At 41.5% G+C, this 22435-nt stretch overlaps 1 protein-coding gene across 31 annotated transcripts in view; it reads right to left on the bottom strand.

Moving 5' to 3' along the window:
- HIVEP2 (HIVEP zinc finger 2) overlaps positions 1-22435 on the bottom strand; it is a 183570-nt gene that overhangs the window by 110194 nt on the left and 50941 nt on the right. For 13 of the 31 annotated variants that reach the window (XM_070602784.1, XM_070602804.1, XM_070602785.1 and 10 more), the window contains one exon: positions 2639-2825. The exons of 16 other annotated variants lie outside the window; for them this stretch is intronic. The gene's annotated coding sequence lies outside the window, so the exon portion shown is untranslated. Of the gene's footprint in view, positions 1-2638; positions 2826-14760; positions 14952-22435 lie in introns of those variants that run through there. 2 more of the 31 variants (XM_070602809.1, XM_070602792.1) reach the window with 1 other exon arrangement.

Raw genomic sequence — 22435 nt, 5'->3', positions numbered from 1 at the left:
CCCTCAGGTCTGAGGCAGCACATGACTCTGCTCCTTTGGGATTCAGCACCAGGGTTATTACGAATATGAATCTTTAAATAGCAGAGAGGGACCAGGGTATTGGGAGAAAGGAAATTACTGCCCAAGTCCAGGAGGCCAGCTTCTCTGACCTCACTGTGTCACTCACTGGCCACTTGTCTGTGAGCCTGTCACTGAGTGTCTCAGCCATAAGTTTCCCATATCTGTAAAACAGGGCTGGTTGTGAGGATTAAATGAAATAAACGTATGTAAAAGGACTCCGTAAACTGCCAGGCACCACAGAGCACGTGAGTCTGTTGATGCGAAGGGCGACCACAGCCCGGCCCACCCTGTCCTTCGCTCTCTCGCCGTGCCTCCCCGCTCTCTTTCTCCTCCTCGCAAGAGATGCGTCATCGAACTCAACCAAATTCCATTAATTAGAACCTAAAACAGCACGGGAGATGGTACAGTTCACCCCGTCACATAGCCTTTCATTTCCCTCTTTAATCTACTTCGAGTGCAGATGGTTTTAGAGGCATCATTCCATTTAAGCTTCACAACCGCCCGACCACGTCACGAAGGTACCCTTCCTGCCCAGGTTAGAAAACAGGCACAGGGAGGTTAAACACTTGCCAATATTCACCCAGCTAGAAGTGAGGGAACCAGGACAAGAAGCACGGCAATTTAATTCCAGAGCCAGTACTCTTAGCCACAACCAAGAACAGCCTCTCATTTAAAAATGAAGTTATTTATAAAACCAAGCATCAGTTTTTGTAAAGTAAGCGACGTGCAGTTACACACAATGTAAATAGACGGATTCTCCTCCCTTCATAAACCTCCCCATCACCTCCTTTCCCGACAATCTTGGTCAGGACCAGGAGAGCAGGACCGGTGAGAGCAACATTTTGCCTAAGACGGCATTCCATCAGCGAACCAAATTTTCTTAAGTGCAGGAAAAAAGTAGCTTCCCCAATGAGAAAGTCATAATCATCTGACATTGCAGAAGTGAATTACTGGGATGTTCAGTGGAAAAATGCAAAGCAGTGAACACACAAAAAAATAGCAATGATAATAATAATAATACATGCTTATTCATAACACCTCCCAGCTTACAGATGCTTCCATATACATTATCTCGTTAGACTTGCATCATCCAGCAAAGAGGGTAGAAGGTTTGCAAGTAGTGGAAGGAAGAGACAAGTCAGGTGTCAGAATAACCAAAGAGAGAACTAGTGTCTTAAATCCCCAAGTTTCTTGTCTACTCCATGGCCAGAAATGCAATTTTGGAGTTTCTGAAGGGCCAGAAAAGAATACAGATCTTGTGATGCCAAAATAACTTTCTTATTTTCATTCTTATTTTCCTCTTAAGGAAAATAAAACAAAAGCCTCAGAAAAATAATTCTATCCACGTTTTTATATTATAAATAAAATCATAAAAATACAAATTTTACCTTATGGAACATACACTGTGAATAGATTCAGAAACTAAAATCACAGAAATATGTATTTATAAATTAGTACAGCTGCATATGTTTACCTTAACACCTGATTAGGTCCCTTTCAATTTGATCTCTCATCTCCCCAGTTACTACTACCTCTTGAAGGCAGACAAAAATGACTGCCCTTTGTCTGTCCCCCAGGGCCTAACAGAGGACTTTGTACACGGTTGAGACTCAGCGAAGGCATGGATCGCTTAATTGATGGAAATTAGGCTGTCAGCCCACTACTACAAAATAAATGGTCTTAAAAATATACTGTTGCCTTGAGGGTATTATGTTGAGTGAAATAAGCCAGACAGAGAAAGACGAACTCTGTATGACTCCACTCATAGGTGGTAGTTAACATATGGACAAAGAGAACTGATGGGTGGTTACCAGGGGAAAGGGGGGTGGGGGTAGGGCACTAGGGGTGAAGTGGTGTACCCACAACATGACTAATAATGATGTACAACTGTAATTTCACAAGGATGTTAACTTTCATAACCTTAATAAAATATATATATATATATATTTTTGAAAACACACAGGCAAGCAACCCAACACTCACTGAAATGCAACTTCGAGCAAAAGCAAATCACAGATTTCATGGCACTGCAATAAAAACGCTCCTTTTGAATTTGACAGCTCCCAGTCACTGAGGCCCATACTAACACACAGGGAACCATCCTCTAAAACTGCTGAGGTATCTTCTGAATCACTGCCATTACCCGAGAAAACCCCAGGAAGTGGTTTGACCGAGAAGCTGGACCAGTGCGTAGGTATCAGCTGATCTCTCTCACACGTACGCCCAAGCCAGCAACAATGGGGGCCTTGTGAAACCAGGAGTAACCTTCCCTTATCTTCAGTTGTTTGGGAAATCATTTCTAGCCCAGTGAGTATATAACTTGGGAACAAGTCAAATGGTTAATTATTCACTGAGAGTTTAGTAATTAATCTGTTTTAGACCAACCACCTGAAAAGTCAGACCTAAAGAGTATGAGGATGTCCGACGTCTGGAACAATGAGTCTTTGGAACCATTTCCAAAAAGCAGCAATCTTTCCTAACCAGTCACGACCAACCGAGAACAACAACTACATGCAGGCAGCTGCTGGCAAAAACTGATCCAAAAGTGAAGGGATTTCATAAAACCTTTCAAACTCACTTTATTTTAAATATAAATCGATGCCATCTTTTTCTGTGCAAGTGAACGGGTGGTGAAGATCACAGTACCACTGGGTGAAACACCAGCTGCTGATGAGTGTGGAGGGTGGCGAGCCAGCGAGCTCACCAGGAAGGAAACCATGGAATATCAGAGTCAATCCTCATTTAAGCAGCATTCACATCGTTACCTAAAAACAAAAGGAAAAAGTCCAAGTCATCCTACCAAACCAGAACTAAGGAGATACTGTGATTGACCTAAACACACAGGTCTGAATTAAATATTGACCCTTTTCCTGCAACAGAAGTTAGCCCTTTTATGGCCAGTTTTGAGGGTTGAAGTAAGATGTCATGCAGTATTGGGTTTCTTACAGTTCATAAATTGCCCACCTCACATTTTTCAATGTATTACTCCAATAGTTCCCACTCATTTTGAATGAGGCTCCCCGAATCCACCGTTTCTCTATATTCTAAGTCTTCACAATCCCAGCCTCCATAGGTATTAACTCCCAAGGATCTAACAAAGTCACACCAGCAGCCATAGGACACAACTCCCACATCAGCAGTATTCCCCTAACAGAAGGAATTCGCAATGCCAATCCTAAAGCATTACACAGCAAACCTTTCTTACAGACATTGCACAGCTCACACACAGCATGAGGATGATGCACAGTAACACAGGGCAAGATTCACCTGCCATCGACACCCGGCAGCGCACCCAGCCAGTGCTCGCCCAGCTCTCCCATGCAAAACCACAGCCACCTGTTGGGAAAGCCTCTCCATCTATTCAGTAGAAAGAAATGGCTATTCACCCCAAACAAGATATTCATGAAAGCAGACTTTTTTCTCCTCTCTACTTTTCCAAAAGAAATGGATGCCTTGAAAACAAGTTGTTTATTCAAAACAGCAAAGTTTGAGATAGACTGAGAATTAATCCAATCACTGGCATTATTTAGAGTGACAACACTCTTCACCACTAATTGATGTACACAATGATTACCATGGGCCAATAACTGCCTTTTATATTATTAACAATAGAAAACTACTATAAGTGTATTTGACTGAATTCTTTGAAAACAGTTAATCCAGGAAAGGAATACATGGTTACCTTTAATTTTGAGCACACATTTCCCAGCCACTCTGGATGAGGACGAATTTCCCATTTGTGTATAATGAATTAAGTGTGATCATACAGCATTAGGTTCACCATGAAGAAAGAAGCCTGTGAGTTTCCTGAACACTAGCTCTTCCAAAAAGCAGAAATCTTCCCTGAACAGTCATGACCAACCCAGAACAAAGACTACACGCAGCCTCACAGACATTTTAAGAGCAGCCTCTAAAAGGATGATGACAAATCAACATTTTTATAAAAAGAATAAAGGAGGTGTTCCCTAGCTCCTGAATTTTTTAAGTTGACCAGTAATTCTCCTCATACAAGGAATGAGTAACATCCTTCTAAAATACTGAATTTCCAAGGATCTGACCAACAGCAAAAAGAACCCCAAAATCACCTTTGCACCAATCCCTGAGGAGTCAGCACGACTTCTGCTTGGAACAAGAGGACATGCTGTACTCACACTCACCCACTACAAACGGTTCCCCTCCACTCAGCCATTTGCTATTAAAAGAACCAAGCTGTTCTGAAGATAGGAAGGAAGAGGATATTCAAACTGTGTGGGTGGGACACACTCATAGAGCTTCTCTAAGTTCCAAATACCTGAACGGACCGAAAATTAAATCCCCAACTCAAGCTTTAACCTGACGTAAAGGCAATGCCCCTTTATTTCTCTTTGCAACTATCTATGAATGTATTTTTTTTTTAAAGATTGGCCCTGAGCTAACATCTGTTGCCAATCTTCCTCCTTTGTTTCCTTTCTTCTCCCCAAAGCCCCTCAGTACATAGCTGTACACTCTAGCTGTAGGTCCTTCTCGTTCTGCTACGCCATGGGCCGAGCCCCTATGAATGTATTTTATAAAAAACTTCTTTGGTAAGATTGCTTACAAAGGATTACAAAATACCATGTCATCCTAAGTTTAAATTTCCATTTTTTCAGATTTTTTTTCTTTTTTTGCCTCTAGTTCAGGGGCTGGCCCAGTGGCACAGTGGTTAAGTTCACATGTTCCGCTTTGCTGGCCCAGGGTTTGTGGCTTCAGATCCCGGGTGCAGAGCTACACACTGCTCATCAAGCCATGCTGTGACAGTGTCCCACATACAAAATAGAGGAAGATTGCCACAGATGTTAGCTCAGGGACAATCTTCCTCACCAAAAAAAAAAAAGAGAGAGAGAGAGTTATACTATTACAGCCCCATGCTTAGGAGCTACCCATATAGTGGGGCAGATGAGATATGTACACATAAAATAATTACCTTCCTCTCTGGGGGGGACAAAAGGAGAAAAATCCTTAAAGAATCAGGCTAGCATGGAAGAGGAGGAAGAGGACCTTCAGGAGGGAAGAGAATGAAAAGCAAAGGCCTGAAGACCTGAATAAACACAGCCCATTTATAGGACATTAAGGAAGTCAACAGGACTCATCGGAGGGCTGGAGATGTGGTAAGAATTAAAACTACCATGGGCAGGACAGGTTCAAAGGTCACCTGTCCTGCCACCTTAGTTTTATAGATGGGGAAACCAGCTCAAGGTGGTGAACGAGTCCACACATACTTTGAAGGACATGCTATGCACTATTTACTCTATGAGCACTGAGATGCACAGGTGAGTGACAAAATGTCATTGACCTCAGGGAGCCCACAGCAGGGAGAGACTGACAAAAACACAGGCAATTAAATTGGTCATTTCAGGTTCTGGTAAGTTCTATGAAGAAAATAACGTGATAAAAGGTGAACTGGGGATAGAGGGAGGGAATTGCTCAAACTTGGGTCACAGATTGCCCATCAAAAGAAGTGACATTTGAGTTGACACTTGAACAAGGATAAGGAGCCATACCTGAGAAGACGTGGGTTAAAAGAATTCCAAGAGGAAAAACAGTAAGTGTAAAGACCAAGACAGGACAACTCAGCAAGTTTAAGGAACGGAACAAAGGCCAGTATGGTTGAACCTAACAGGGGAAGGGGAATGAGGAGGGAGGTGTGCTCAGAGAGGGAGACACCTGCAGGCAGTGGGGATAGCTCGGACTTTATTCTAAGAGTAATGAAAACCTATTGGCGAATTTTTAGCAAGGGAACACATTGTATAATTTACACTTAATAGTCTACTCTGCGGGGTGTAGAGTCAGGGAAGCTAGATAAGAGCTTTTGCAGCAGACCAGGCCAGATGCTGGTGGCTTCAACTGAGGAGACAGTCAGAGGACCTCCTATCCAGCATTTACTTTGGAGAGAGAGCCAAAGCACTTCCTGGACCGAATTCGAGGCCAAAGAGAGGACATGAATTCTGGAATTCTGGCTGAGCACCAGGGGCATGGCAGTTCCATTTACTGCCATGGGGAAAGTCAGGTGGGGGAGCAGAGCGCGGCAGGAGGACCTTGATAGTTCCCCTGTGACTACTTTAACTTTGATGTATCCATTGGACAGCCAAGTGCACATCCTGAAGCAGTGCTATATAAACTGAGAACTTAAGGAAGACCCACGCATGGAGATAACACTGAAAGTTATCAGCATATGTAGGACATCTAAAACCATGTGATATGGGTATCTGCTAGAGAGTTTAGATAAAGAAGATAAAGTGATTTAGGACAGAGCCCTAGGAGACTACAACTCTTAAGGGAAGGCCAGCAAAGAGACTGAGAGGCAAGGTGAGAGAAAAGCCTGGCGAGTGTAGTGTCATGGAAGCTGGGAGAATCAAGCACTTCATTAAGCAAGGCATGAGGGTGCCGTTAAGAGCTGAAAATACGAGGACAAAGTATGACCACTGGCTTTGGCAAGATATACATGAGAGGAGAAGAAGCTGAGATGGTTAGTAGACGTATGTAAATTTGAGGAGTGTTGATGAACGATGATGTTTCTAGGCCAAGTAACCTAAAAGCAGGTCTCAGGATTCCACTTCTTGTGCTATTTTTGGACCCTAAGTTGCCTCTCATCCTGTGGACAATAAAGACCCCGAGAAGAATTGTAAGTGTGAAAGAGGGGTGCTGAAAGCTACTGGAAAGTTAATCTGATAGTAGTGTACAAGATCAGCTGGAGGTGGAGGACGTCGTGGTCCACAGCTGCAGGTGATGAGAGCCTGCATTTGTGGCGGCAAGGATGGAGATGCGTGGGCCACTGAGGTGGCTCGAAAAACACACAGCGTCAGAGCTAGAATGACTTTAAACTGAGTGCCACTGATACCAACAGTCATTCAACAAGGTAGGAGAAAATAAGGTGGTGAAACACAAAAGGCTGAACACTTCTGAAAAATTCTATTTAGAGGATATGTCGCATCACATCTCTACTTTAAAAGATGGCATAAAGATATCTACACAAATATGAATTTTCCATATTTTTGTTCTTCTCTTTATTATCACACATTACAAGCTCATAAAGTACCCAATATGTCAAATTATTTTTAGTCACGAATGTCCTCTTTGATTATTCAATTTTTATTGGCTGGCCAGCTAATTACAACTAAGTCCTAATGAAGAATATAAGACCACAATGTAATTCAACGTTTCCAACAAGTATCCTAATAGATAAAAAGTTTTTAATTATCTAGAAGGTAAATAAGACAACATTAACAGCTCGAAATTGAAATCCCATTTCAGAAACATTTCTGTTTAACACCATTCAGAATTTTCACATCTTGTTGCCTCCCCAAAATGCTGTACTACCAAAGTCCAAACTGTGTCTCATTCCAATATATTGCATACATCTTTGGTAAAATTAGAGAAAGGAAATGGGAAAAAAATCCAGAGTTTGGCAGTTGAATCCTTCGTATTCCTACCCCATACCTTTACTGGCCTAATAATTCTAACATATGAAAGACACTAAAAAAATTCAGAGGTGTATTTCTCAGCCTCCTAAGGGACTATGCTCTTGTCCCCAGAAGGAATGCACCATTATAAGGAGGTAGAAAACAATGAGGATTATAAAGCAACTATTCTTCCTCACCTTTTCTCATTAGAAAGATGCACCCCTTAATCAGGGAAATCCAACTTAAAGAATGCAGGGGCACAATTTCCAAACAGACGCTAAGATTTGTGTGTGTGTGGCTTACAGTGAAGCCCACAACGCAATGCGGTACTCCTGCAACATATTCTTTAACTAATCCTCATGCACATATTTCCTTCATCAATTTTTATAGGAGAGGAGGCAATTCTTGATATTCTAGATAATTACCAGGCACATTTTTTTATATCATTTAAACTTCTGATGCAGTAAATTGTCTGCAAAAACTCTGTCAAAATCCAGATCGCATTGGCTTCAGTACAATGAGAAAATAATGGAAACAGAGTGTACTCTAAAATCACGTCAACACAGACTTATTAATCATTGCATTGCTAACAACTGTTCCTGATTTTAACATTAGTTCAAAGCATAGCTCTATATCCTGTATACAGTTATTTTCCAGAACTATTCATGTCTAAATGGTAACAAACCTATACATTCATTAATATGACAAATGAAAATACATTGTTAAACATGTTTTCAGAACATTAGTTCCTCTAGGTGAAAATTCAAAGCCTGTTTCACAGGAACAACTTATTGGAGAGAGCAACTGAAGAAAAAAGAGATAGTCCTGTCAGCGGTCAAAAGCCATCCCATAAACCAAAGCAAAGTCAGGGACAACCCTCTCCAAGTTCAATATGCAACAAGCAGACACTGAGGATGACATCAGGGGAGTACAGAGTGTTTTCTGTGCCTCCCCAGATGTCCTGGCAGGAGACGGACTTTTCCCAATCTACGGGAAAATCAGCCAGGAAATGCGTCTCAGTTGACAGCTCTAGATCACAGCTTCTGAGCGGTGACAGAACAGTGACTGCATGGAGGCCAAGAGGCCTCTCTCAAACCTCCCAGAATGGGAGGCACATCACTCATCATCCTAATTGCAGAAATCATAGGGTTAGAAAACAGACAGGGCTCCACAGGCAAGGGGAGGCCATGGTCTGGTACAAAGCACCTTGACCTTGAACTCAGAAGACCTGATTTGGATTCCTGGCTCTGCCACTCATGAAATCTGTGGCCCTGGGTGTGTCATTTAGCCTATCTGATCTTCTATGATGTCATTTATAAACTTGGGAGGAGAGCAACATCTGTCCTGTCAACCACATGGGTTTTATAAGAACTCAGTGAGACTATGTATATAAAAGCCCTTGGTTGGTAAATGATGGAGTCTTGAGAAAATAGAGTTTTCTCATTTTAGGGAGGAGCATATCCTTCAAACTGTAGGCAATGGGTAGCCCACAAAGGTTTTAGATCTTCATAGCAACCTATTAAAAACGGCATTTTAAGAAGATGAGCCTTGCAGTAGAGTGAGGAATTTAACACAGGTAGAGTAAGTGGAGCCAGGAACACCATCTAAAAGGCTGTAGCAGACAAGGTGTGACCCAACAGAACCTTTCGAGGGCAGTGGTAGTTGAAGTATACAGTGAGGGATTTTTTTTTTTTTTGGAAGAACATGGATATTGAGCATAAGGGTTAATAATACATAAGAGATGAATATTACATGAGCTACCATTAGAATCAACTCAACTCAGCTACTCAGTCTTTTCAGCCCTCCAGCAACATCCCAAATTTAACCCCATTACCCTCTTGGACCTTCTTTTCTCTCTCAGACTCAGATCTCCACCTGCTAATTCCAGACTCCTTTCTCAAAATGTTTTTCACTTCCTCTCAGCTGCCTCTCAAAGTCAGGAGGCTCTTTGCTCTCACAGTGACTTTGGGTCCCTTAATCCCACATTTCCCAGGACACCTGACTTCAGCTGTTTTGGCAACTATGGACCACACAGTCAGACATTTCAGTAACACCCTCACCAGACTTCTACAATCTCTTTTCACAGCCCTCCAAGTGTACCTCCCACGCCCTTCTCCAAACCCAGCCCACCCCACAGGCTGCTATCTCTATTTCTCTAGGTTACACTGCAATACCATCAAAAACCATTCAATAGCGCCACCTGGGCCGTGATCGCTGATGTCCATCCAATGCATTCTTTGAGGACAAGGACAATGTCTTGTGCACTACTGTATATAAATTAGCTAGCACAGGGCCTGGCCTATGGAACACCCTCAATACATATATTGAATGAATGGAATTGATAATACTTGGAAACTCTATAATCCACATCTCCTAACACTGCACTTTCTTGGCTTCCGCCTACCCCCTCATGACTCTCTTTATTAGATTCTGTTTTTCTCCCTGTCCCCAACTAAGAATATCTCCCAGGATTCCAAACTCAGCTCTTACCTTCCCTTTTTGTTCTCTCTCCAAGAGAGACCAGTTCCCACCAACAAACACAGTAGAATATTGAGATCTTTCAGACAATTATCCTTGCTAGGACCCAAACACAACACTCTTGCCAAGATTCCCACAACTTGAACCCTGCTCCAGGAGGTGAAGCCTCATCAAAAAAAAAAAGACTTCAGTGAGAAGGAACAAAGGTCACAGACGAATTGGACCGTCCAGTGAGACAAATGAGCCTCAAGTAAGACTGACAGGCAAGCCTCTGCCACTAGACACAGTCACCGCGCGTCCTACATTAACGACAAAGAAGCCTCTTTTCTCAGGGATCGTTACTTGCCTTTAAAAGTCCAGGTTCTCTGAGGCCTCAGAGGTTTACACTTTTAAAGGCATTTGGTGCCCTTCCTTTAAGACAGTCTTCTGCATAGAAGAAAACGGGTTGCTTCAGAGCTTCATTACAAAGAGGGAAACCGACACCCTGCACTGAGACCCTGGCCCAAACCTGCCCCTGTCTGACTCAGTCTCCAGACACAGGGGTCAGCCTGCAGCTGGGCTCTGTCTGGATTCCTCACACCCATCAACGCCTGAGCACAACTCAAAGCCACAATCATAACCACAGGTTCCTCCAGGCCCTATCTAGACAGAGCAGTTAGATAAATTCAAATTTATCTTCGTCCCAATGGTTTTGCCTTTCTTTTCTCTGACCCCCATTTCTTGAGCCAAGGGGGCTCAAACCTCAGTCAGCCATGATGCCTCTAGTGCCCAGTTTGGATCAAGCATGGGACATACCATACATCATTTTACGCCCATACGAGACTCAAGTTTCTTGAGGGCAGAGGTTTTGATCTTATGCTTTACGGTTAAAAGGCACAGATCCTTTTTCATGGTTGGTAATATATATTCCTGGTCTTTCTTAAATTCACTCCCTCAGGAGGAAGATAAATTCTTTATTGGGGTATGTGGCTTTATGAATACCTCTCCTCTCACATAAAACTAACCTAAATAACAGAAGGAAACCATTTGCAATACGGCCTTACCTAGCACACACAGGAGTCAGACTGCAATTTTATAGAAAATGATACACTTGTGGGCAATTAGTTATTTAAATATCTGTAAATTTCCATGTCAAGAATTTTTAAATGTTGAGTAAAACATCTAAAGGTTTGGAAAGGGGGATGAGTGTAGATAACGACAGCAAGTTGTCTGAGACAGGCAAGAACTCCCCCACACATGTTCTTAGAGGATATTCCTCTGCATCCTTTAGTTTTGAGGCAATCAAATGGGGTCATCTAATTTTAGTAAGTTAGAAGAATGCCTTTGATGAAATTCTTGGACCTGAGTTCCATCATGTGCATTCAAAAATATGGCATTGTCCGAGGTTGTTCTCTTACAGAAAATAGATCTTCTTCCACACTAAGCAAAAAGAGCAGAATAAAATATTTCCACTAGAAATACGTGTATGTCCATCCACCATTGTCTTCATAGTGATTTGCATCTATCATTGGGCTCCCAGCCTCCTGCTCTTGAAAGCCCTTCCTTTCACCACCATTCAACAGGAACTTCTACCCTGCTGATTCAAATGATGAGACATCTTGTTGTAGAAATCTGAGTACCTCCCCGTGGATCCACCCATCAGTCACTGAGGGGACACTGCCAACCTCTGTCACAGGAAGATTAAGACAACACATTCAAAGCTGCAAACAGTGCCCTAAGTAATTAACAGTTTTGTTGCCATTATCAGGGCTGCAGGAGGAGTGGGCCCGGCATCACCAAGCTCTCTCCTGACATCATACAAATGAGGTCAGAGCCATCCAGCTCCTAAGCCCCAGCAGATAAGCTCCAATGGGGAGCACTTGTCCTTCAGCCTCTGTCAATGCAACATGTAACTCTGAGTGTAAAGCCCGTCAGTCTGTGCGGCCTCCTGTTCCTCATCTGCAAATGATGACAGGAAAATACAAGGCTTCTTAAACCTTGAATAACCACTAAGAAGAATTCATAAAACCAAGGAATCCTTCAATGCCATTAACGTACTTATAACATAGAAGAAGGAGAAGAATGATTTACCAAATGAAATATTTTTACACACTCCCAGAATGAGCTTTGTAAGTGGGTCATTCAATCGTTCTGACACTGTCATTTAGGTATTATTCTAATTGAAGGTAATTCTGATGGTTTCTGTTTTTCCTTATGTAATATTGGAGTAAAGGATCTACATAAGGTAAAATTTAGCATCATATCACCTCAATGTTTTAGGTAGGTTTTTGGGGTTCATGTCACGCTCCTAAGCCCAGCAAAGTAACAGGAACCTTAGTGAAAGGCCCAAGTAACCAGGAAACCCCATCAGCAGCACTGACCAGAGCCGATGCATCAATCACTCATTCATCCTGCACCTGAAAAGTCTGATCACCCATAAGCAATAAAAATGTCTCCATAGAAACCAAGTATACAGTGGAATACACTCACAGTGAAGGATCTGCTTCAACAAAAGACTTCAAGTCAAGGTTTTGCTCTAACTTAGATTACACGTCATCACACACTGATATCATTAGATATCACACCTTTGGAATTTCACAGTCTTGAAGCTTACAAAAAGCTCTGCACATGGAGAGAGAAAGGAAAATTGAAAAAGATAGATTTGGAAGAAAAGATTTGCATATGTAGTTATAAAAATACCAAAGCAGATTCCATGCTAATCCCAGCCAAAAAGAGAATAATTACTGTGGCCCATCAGCATGCAGTCTTGAAATTACATTCTCTTCTCCAAGCAGAAGCAGTCGTCAGATTACCAAAATGAGATTATCCTGCCTAAACTCAAATAGTTCTTATATGGAATAAGCACAATGCAATCAACAGACAAGCAGCTATTTCCCTCCCACACAAACTACAATCTTTTGTGAAATATATTTTTAATGAAGAATACATAACCCTCCTACATGTTTGATTCTGCCCTCACACCCCTCCACACAAAAACATACATCTTAAAGAAAGGGAGAAGAATTTTGTTGCTTCTAATAACATTCCCTACAGTGTAAGGCAAAGAAGAATGTAACATCTGAACTAACCCCCAAATTTATCTTTTTCACATAACGTTACTCTTACGAGAGTAAAGTTAGTTACCAATGGCTCCTGGGAGACAGTACAATGACATAAACATCAACAATGGATCTCACCAAGATTTTAATGATGTCTTTCTAATTAGATGCTTTATGAAGGCTTAATTCATTCAACTACTAACAATTCAAAATTCATGGAGCTCTGAATTTTAATCTTTCACGAATTTCAAATTATAAATTGCTTGTCATGAGTCATACCACTTATTCAAGAAGAAATTTTTTGAAAGAAAAGTTTTCTTGCAGGTGAGGTTTACAGCGGCACTCATTTTTCTTTCTCCTTCAATCATTTGGATTTTAAATGTCTAATATTGAAACAACATGACTTGACAGTGGGACAGATTTTCACCACTAGGACAGCTAATTGGAAAGCTAATAGGACAGCTAATATGAAATAATTGTGAATGTCCACGCCCACTCAGTGGGAGTATATGAGGCGAAAAGACAGGGACAAGAAATCTCTTTTTACACTAGGGCTTTTCTACCCTGCCCAGCACCTGTTTGAGGGTACGAGGCTCTGGATACATCTCAGAATTTGGTTCCTAGGAGGCAAGCCATTAAAAAATTAGTTACAGTGCCTCACAATAACCTTGGCAATCTGTTACATCAAGGGGATATGACTTCGTTCTGAATAAATAGATAAAACTCGATAAGCTAAACCAATAAATGTTATATTTCCATAATGAAAATAGTCTTAAAAGGTCAGAAAACCAATTTTGTCTAAATGCTTAAATAATGTAATTGCATTACACTAAAAGGAGTGTTTTAATTTTGTCTTCTTGTCATTTAACAAACAAAATAACTGCTGAAAAGATAGCCTGCAAACGGGCAGAGCAGCCTCGGTTGGCTGGATTCGTATGTGTACCTCCCCCCATCCTATGAAACCCGGTCTTCTCTCACTCAGCAAGAGGTCAAGAGATACTTTTGCAAAGAAAGTAACATCAAGGAAAGATAGCAAGAAGAGGAGAAAAAAGAGGAAGAGGAAGAAAAGGAAGAGATGGGAAGACAGAGACTAGGAAAAAAGTCTGGAGATGGACCTGCTTACCCAAAAGATAATGTCGCTGCGAGAATGCTGGTGACTGAATTTCATTATACAGTTCAGAAACCTTATTCACACAGGTGTGACAAAGAGGTGGGGAAAAGGAAAAAGAGAGAAAACACTACTGTGAATTCAGATACAATTCATTTCCACACACAGACACCAATGCATAGCTCCACTCCCCAAAACATGTCCCAGTGGGGTGCAGGCTAACTTTCAGGATCACCTGCAACATCCAGAAGACAGACAGACTAGAATCTTAGGTATCACCGTGAATGCTGGCACACCTTTCAATTAAAGCCCCTCTGTCGACACAGGTTCATAATACTGCAGTCACTCAGGGATAAACCTGACTAACTGATTTGAAAAGCGCAACCTTAACTGATTAAAGAGAAGCCAATGCCTTTCCCGGCCAACCCCACAGAGTCGCTCGGTGCCTCCATCACAGGGTTCTGACTGTCCGCTTTCTCAGGTTCAGGAAATGCACCTTCCCCACACACAGCCTCCCAGGGCAAAGGAACCAGCTGAGCCAGAATTGCCGCTGTTCACAAAAGGAATTCCCCCTCCCTTCCCCTCTTTCTCCCTCCCCTTTCGTCTCTTGTCCCTCCTCCCATCATCCGCTGGTGAATAATATCACTCTGCTACCTGCCTCGATCAACACCGTGAGCCCCTGTCTTCAGGCATTCAGAGAATTTAACAGCCTGGAAATTCCTGTTGTCCGTTCGCTGAGGTCACAGATACAGCTAAACACCAGCCGTGGTTCCCATCAATCATAAGTCACTCCCTGATAGAATGTATGGTAGGAGACCTGATGTAAGCAAGTCACCAGAGAAAATACCCACTGATGACGCATATCCAGGCATAAAAATAGTTACAGGGCCCTCAAAGGGATTATTCAACAGCCTACATTTAGACTTTCTTACTAGAGACCTGAAGTCAACGAGCTGCAGTTAAATGGCTGGAGAGCATTGAAGTTTAAGCTTCCTCAACAGACACGACCACAAATAGCTGGTTTACATAAGCTCCTGCAAGGACAAGCTCTGGAGTAAATTTTAACACGGATTTATAAGCATTAAACAGCACCAGCTATCGCATAAAAGGCCACAGAATCTTTTCTTTTATTCATCTTCTCCTTCATATAACAATTGCTCTTTTTGAAAGCATGGTCCACAAACACTAATACTTAATCAGTACAAAGAAAAAGAACACTAGCTGCTTTCCAAATATATGTTAGGAAAACAACACAAATTGCAATTCTGCATCTATATCCTTTTAAAACATGGTTTGAAGTAGAATTAAGCTGAATTATAAGCTTCACCAACGAAATCGACATTTTGCACACTGTATTTCCAATTATATTTTTCCTGAATTGTTTTGGTCATTTATAGAAATAATTATCACATGTATTAGATACACCTACTATGGTATGTGATACACAGTAGGCACTATAATTGTTTGCCAAAAAAGTGAATAAATGAATCAATCAATGAAATGCCATGCGCAAATATGTTAATTGACAAGCAAAATGTTAACTTAGACTGAAATCTTGGTTTTTTATTTTATGAGGAGGAAAATAACTTTTTACATGTGTAACAATTTTAATAGTTTTCAAGTCATCTGTTCTCTTTTTCCTCCCACTCAGACATATGCACAGCCACCCTGCAAAGGAAGGTCTTTCACATAGCTCTCATATTAGAAAATACTGGATTTTCACACATTTTAATATTTGAATATCTAAAAATGTTAACTTCCCAGTCTCCTTTAAGCAAATGTGCCGACACAATGATCAACAGAGGCAACCGGCTATAACAGAACCCAAAATCCTGCCTCAGAACTTAAACATTTCCTATTTGCATGCCCTATTTGTTAGTCTTAATTACCAATCTTTTCATAATAGTGGACAGATTTTCATTGTTACCCAGTTAATTATTAGCCACAGAACATTTCTCTGTGATAGAATTTATCTCAGGGCTTCATATTAACTATCCTGCCTACACAACTGGCAAACACCTGTTAGCAACATTGCTATAATTTGGACAAACTTAACGGCTTTATTTCTAAAGGGTAGCTCTCCAGCCACAGAAACAAAATGACATTTTTCTCCCAATACTAGTAGGTTCTACATCACTTTCCTCAAGTATGATAACACTGCTATAAATACAGGTGAAAATTATTTTTAGTACTAAGATCTCGCAGAGCATTCACGTTGCTCTCCCATGTATGTGTGTCAACAGTATGTGGCCTAGTTTGAAGAATCTAAACGGAAATGTTCGCTGGTGCCCTCTAGTCGATCACTGCTAAGTAACTTTGAAGAAACATACGACTACCAGCATCACTCACTCATTAATATTGCCAAGTTCCTAATCGTCAACAGTTCAGCATTAATTCCTGACACAAAATGGGAGATAATAAAACAAATTAAATCCAGAGCCTATTTTATTTCATAAGAAATAATTTCATTATTCATTTTTGAAAATGAATAAAGGAACAAATTTAAGAAATAGGAAAAAAATCCAAAAGACAAGATAATGAGACATATTTGCCAAAGAAGAGAGAACGTACTTAAAGTTAACTGACTCAGAAACCAAAAATGGTGCACCACTTTTATAGAAGCTCATGTTTTTAAAAAGCTCAAAACTAGACAAGGCACCCAGAAATAATCCATCAGGTTTCACTGTGCATATAACGCTTGACAGCCTTCTGTCGTGGTGGTCTATGCTGGTCAAGCCTGAATCGAGAATCCTCAGATAATTTTAAACCAATGCCAATCTTCAAAGTAGGCACTGTTTCAAATAGCACAGACATAACTATCAATCCAGAGATCACAGATCGAGTCCATAAGAAATGATTTCTACCAGCACTCCTGGTTTTAGTAATTCCACGCCTATTGAATTTACTATCAGCAGAACAACAGATTTTTTTTAAAAGAAAATGGAATTCCCTTGCCCTCGAGTAGAACCTATGCTATCATTATTTAAATCTGTGACATCATTTTCTGCTGCCACAAAGAAGTTAAACAAACCACTGCTTAAAATTAAGAAATGCCAAAAAAACATGCTACAGAGCACTCGCTAATAACTTTGATCTTTTTAAAATATCAAACGACAGTCACCTGGTCACTAAATTAAAACCAGATTATTTAATTATCTGGATAGAACTGTGGGGGGAGGGGCACAGACTGAAGACAACGTAGCAACATACCTGCTTTTTCAACATTAGGCTCTCCAGAAGCCACGCTTAGATCCACCCTCTATGTCACTAACAGAAGATCATGGTAATTTTTTTTTTTTTGATGTGACTCTATAAAAAAAAATGGGACAAGATGTCCCTAGTTCAGTAGGCTGTGTCCAGCCTGGGGCAGGTCCATCACATTTAAACTATAAGGTGAGCTCTCCCTTTTAGTCTCCGTATTATGGCAGGATCCTGTTTTATTTTTTTAAATTACATCCCAAAAATGTTTCCTTGTTCAATAGCAGCCTTTTCCACTTGGCAAAGATGATTGCTTTCTGGACATTTTATGGGCTCATGGCCAACGAAGTCACTATCTTCAGCCTTTCCGACTCTGCAATGCACCTGCGTGACAGCGCGCAGACACACACACACACACACACACACACACACAACCTTTTCCTCATACCTGATCTCCTTTAATGAGGCTGAGCATTCACTGGCACCCGAGGTAAATACACTGAGTCATCTCTAAGTGCTTCTTACCCTCAGCTCTAATCACAAAAGCCTGACACTCTTACCAAGTTACTTCTCTTTCTTGTCTATCTTCTAACTCCACCACCACGACCTCAGTTTCAGCCTTCAACCTTCCTTTGCTAAGGTAAACACCATAACTATCCTAGGTTCTCTCTTTCCTCCCAAACAATGCTCTACATGACCCGAAGTGAGCTTTATAAAACATAAACCTGACTATGGCACTCATTGGATTAAACCCTTCAATGGCTCCTGGTTGCATCATACAAAGTCTTGGGTCAGAGATCATCCTACACTATCATAATTATTCACTACATGTCTGAACTCTCCATTTGATTGGGAGCTCTTTGAGGTCAGAGAGTGTGCTGTGCTGACAGCTGCGTCTCCAGCTCCCAGCAGAGTAAGTGTCTGGCACGTCTGTTGAACTGAAGTGCACTGAATGCTAGGACAATGCATTGACAATTTTAACTCCTGATGTAGTCCAACCAGACTAGACAGAAAGATAGCGCGGTACAGCGAAAGAGCTTTCTCTTTGAAGTGGGTTCAATCCAAAGCCCTATCATAGCTAGGCAACAACATAACCTCTCTGAACCTTAGGTTCTCAATCTGCAAAATGCTATTAGGATAAAATGGAATAACATATGTCATAAGTGCCTACTATAATAGCCGGCACTTATTGAGAAGGTGCTCAACAAATGGTAGCTTTTATTATGTCTTAGATGGAAACGTATAACAGAATAATTTCAGTTCCTATGTGCAATTACATACACATATAGAAGACAGCAAAATTACCTATTTCAGGACTGTTGACGAGACACCTATCTATAAACCTGTGCTGTCCATTATAGTAGCCACCAGCCATATGTGGCTATTGACACTTGAGATGTGGCTACAATGACTGAGGAACTGAGTTTAAATTTTAACTAATTTCAATGTAAAGAGCCCCCTAAGACTGGAGTGCTACCTTACTGGACGTTGAAGATTTATTTCAACTGTTACATCAGTGGGTCCCCCTTTAAGTAGCTGTCTCCTCCCCTTTCCCCCAAATCGGTCTTTTTGCAAGGTTCAAGTGTCAGTGTCAATATTTCTACTTCTGCTAAAGAAATCAGACATAAAACCACCCATCTCATCCAAAGAGATTTAGTCCTGGAAGTATGAGGAGACCATATGACAGAATTCCACATAAAGTTTTCATGTTGAATGAATGACTGTATTGACGAAAGAAACAAATGAAGAGTACAGTCCACAGAATGGAACCCCCAACACAACACAGAGGGACAGAGGACAGCAGCAAGTGCACAGCCTTTCAGACCAGAAGACCTTGCTTCAAATCCCAGCTCTGCCATTCACATTCCATGAGGTCTTGGAAAACCTTTTGACCTCCCATCTGTCAAATAATGATATTAATTACTACTCACAAATATTCTGGAACAATCAAATGAGATAAATTGGACATACAAATATTAGTGTAAATGGTATAACTGAGAAACTTGTAAAAAATAACATTTAAATCTCTACCTTCTATATTATTACAGTAAATAATATAACAAATAAGAGGTATGCTATGAGCATGTCTTGATAATTTGGGTAAACGTCTATAGGGAAACATTAACAAATTCAAAGATGATTACACTTCCATTTGTAAACCATAACAAAAGGTTTACATTACTCATTCATTCATTGTGATCATTATCTGTAGTATACACCCTTTATCTGGCACCAAGGTCAGATAATGTTGAAACCTGCTTTTGAATGTAAGACCTGTCTCCTTAATTACACCCTATGTGATGTACGGACAGAGTCCTTGGCCGTCAGCAATATTTGGTAATAATACCTCACTTCCATTCCGTGCTTTACAGTGAAAAACTACTTTCACATATTTTCTTAAACAAGACAACTCAAGATAGGCTGAGGATTTTATTATTCCCATTTTTCAGAAAGTTAAACTAATAACAGAATTAGTAGGTAAACCCATCAGGTTAATAAACCTAAGTCTAGAATTCTTACCATTATACTCCCAGGAATTTCAGGGTGTTTCAAATTCCCAAAAGAGAACCCCGACTTTTGTTAAAGTGCTCCCACAAGAAGAATTTCAACAGAATATTTGATATCACATGGTACATACATCTCATCATACACATATGTGTGTGTATATAATTTAATATTAATATGTAATTTAATAGTTTTTTAGTGTTTTCACCCACACTCACTTAGCAGATCCTTATAACATCTTACAATGAAAGCATGCCAGGCACTACAATCCCCATTTATAGATTTAAAAAATAGGGGCTTGGAGAGACCCTGACTCTTGATCATGTCTTTGCAGCATAATGGAGAGCAATGATGTGTGTACTGGGGCTGTGGGTCCAGATCTACTACCAACCAGCTGAGTAACTTCCAGTAAGTCACCCAACCTCTCTGGGCCTCATTTTCCTTCTAGGGAAAATGAGAGAATGTGAGTCACTCACCGCCACCACCTAGCTGTTAAAATTCTATTATTCTGCAACTCGGCTGATTCAGTAACATTGCGGAGACAATCCCCAGATGGTCTAAGTCCTTGCTGGCTCTTTGTCCCATCTCATACTGCACTGCCTCTTAAGATATCTTACTGGTTTTTCACAATTGAACAAAATGGACCTAATTAAAGAGTTCATTCTATTTGTTTGTTTATCTTTATAGACCATTAAGCCCTGTTTTTTCTTTGTTCCCTTGGCTTATGTACAGCCAGTAAAAACACTCCTTTACAAGCAAGGCTAACAAGACAGACATGTGAGGCACGAGGGGTCCGGGAGACGGGGGGTGTCCTCCCATGACCCTCCCCTACCTGCTGCCACACTTTCGATTCTGGGATGGGAGGTGCGTGTTTGTTTTGATGGCTTTTGACATCTTTTTCATTTTTATTTTTCAAACAAACAGTACAAAATCCAAGGTTGACAGGAAAGGTAGGCTCCAGCATCCAGGCCCAGGAACAGGGTCACAATTATGGTAAAGCAATTTAAGTGACCCAACCAACAACCTCTCCACCATGAAGAAGAGGAAAGTCCAGAAGAAGACACATCTGAGGGCTCCTGGCTAAAGCTGGGACTCCAGTGCACAAACGGACACTGCACTCCTCTGCTGGCATAGAGAAAGCTCTTCCTACATCTCTGCTGAGGTAGGTGCCAGAGGAATAAGCAACCTGACCTCCTGGAGTCTGGAGCCGGGCAGTAACCTGAGCTGCTCTAGGTTATTTTTGCTGAGGGCTAGTGGTTCTTAAAGGGACTGTGTTTGAAGTGCACATATCCAGGCACAGAAGGCAAATCAATGAGAGGACCGAGGTGATGGACCTTTCCTCATAAAACGGTGTATCGAAAGTATATCATCGATCAATGAGAAGATATGGGAGCAAATATTTTAAGGAAATCAATCGTAATAGCCTATGATACATCATTGGTTTGAAAAATGAGAAGCTGAATAACACAGAACCTCATTGGTTCCAAACTCAAAAGAGAGCTGGCATTGCCCACGCCCTGTCCTCAGTGCTAGACTGCTACTTAAGAAGGGAGTGGAGTGGAGATTCGAGGAAGAGAAGGCTGCCGGGACTGTGCTCTATGGTTTCTGCCCATTGAAAGGCTCGCTACAACTCCTACAAGCGTAACAGACGTGCAGGAAAGGGAAGCAGAGCTCGGCAAGGCTTCCCTACACTCTCAGAACTTAGAGGGTGGGGGACCGCAGGCCCCCCCAACAGTTTACCCAAATGGTGAAGATCCGAAAGCAAATAGTCACCCCATTCAAAGAACAATTCTTGTGAAACAACTGGTCCTTTCATTCCCTGTCCCACATCCCTCAACTGGCTGGGAAGGAAAAGGAATAGTCCAGCAACTGGGAAAGTGGGATCTGGAGTCACAGGGGCCCAGGATTGTAAACCTGCTCCACATAAACCTGCCGGGTGTCCTTGGGCAAGTGAGTTACCCTCCCGGAGCCCCAGTGGCAGTAACAGTAACACCTACGTCCTCAGGCTGTTCTGGAGATTCAATAAGATAATCATACGTGTAATGTGTTTGGAATGGAGCCTGGCACACGGAACCTTTCAGTTCAACAGCTGCTGGTATCGGCTGTATTAGTATTCCTGTTCAGCAAGCGTGTAATTCAAGTTGCCTTGAAATTTGACAATGTGTAATCATCAGAAAAGTACTGTATCAGCGAGTTCTTGGGCAGGTACTTTACAGACAGGACCTCCAGTGCACACACGTTGGCCAGGCAAGCGACTCTACGCCCCTTTGCAGATGGGGAAATGAGACTCAAAGAGGTTGGTAACTTGCCCGAGTTACAACTAGTCAGTGACAGAGCAGGGGTTTTAACTCAGGTCTGACTTCAAAGCCTGTGCTCTTTCCACTCGACTGAGAAACAGTCAGCTAACTGTGTGCACCGCGGAGGGAAGACCCTCACCTCCACTTCCTACTCCACACTTGCCACTCTTCCCTTAGCTCAGTCTTGTAACTTCGCTGCCCTGTTTCACCTTCCACCTGTGACTCTTTTTTTTTTTTCAGTCTGATCCCTGCAGCAAATTACCCATCCATTATTGGTCTACAGGGAATTCGACATAGAATAATAAAGTTCTCTGTATTTTGTGTGCGTGTGTG

Source organism: Equus przewalskii, chromosome 32 (assembly GCF_037783145.1).
Source record: "Equus przewalskii isolate Varuska chromosome 32, EquPr2, whole genome shotgun sequence".
NCBI lineage: Eukaryota > Metazoa > Chordata > Mammalia > Perissodactyla > Equidae > Equus > Equus przewalskii.
Note: the sequence above shows the minus strand (reverse complement) of the source record. Positions and strands in the feature narration are given on the sequence as shown.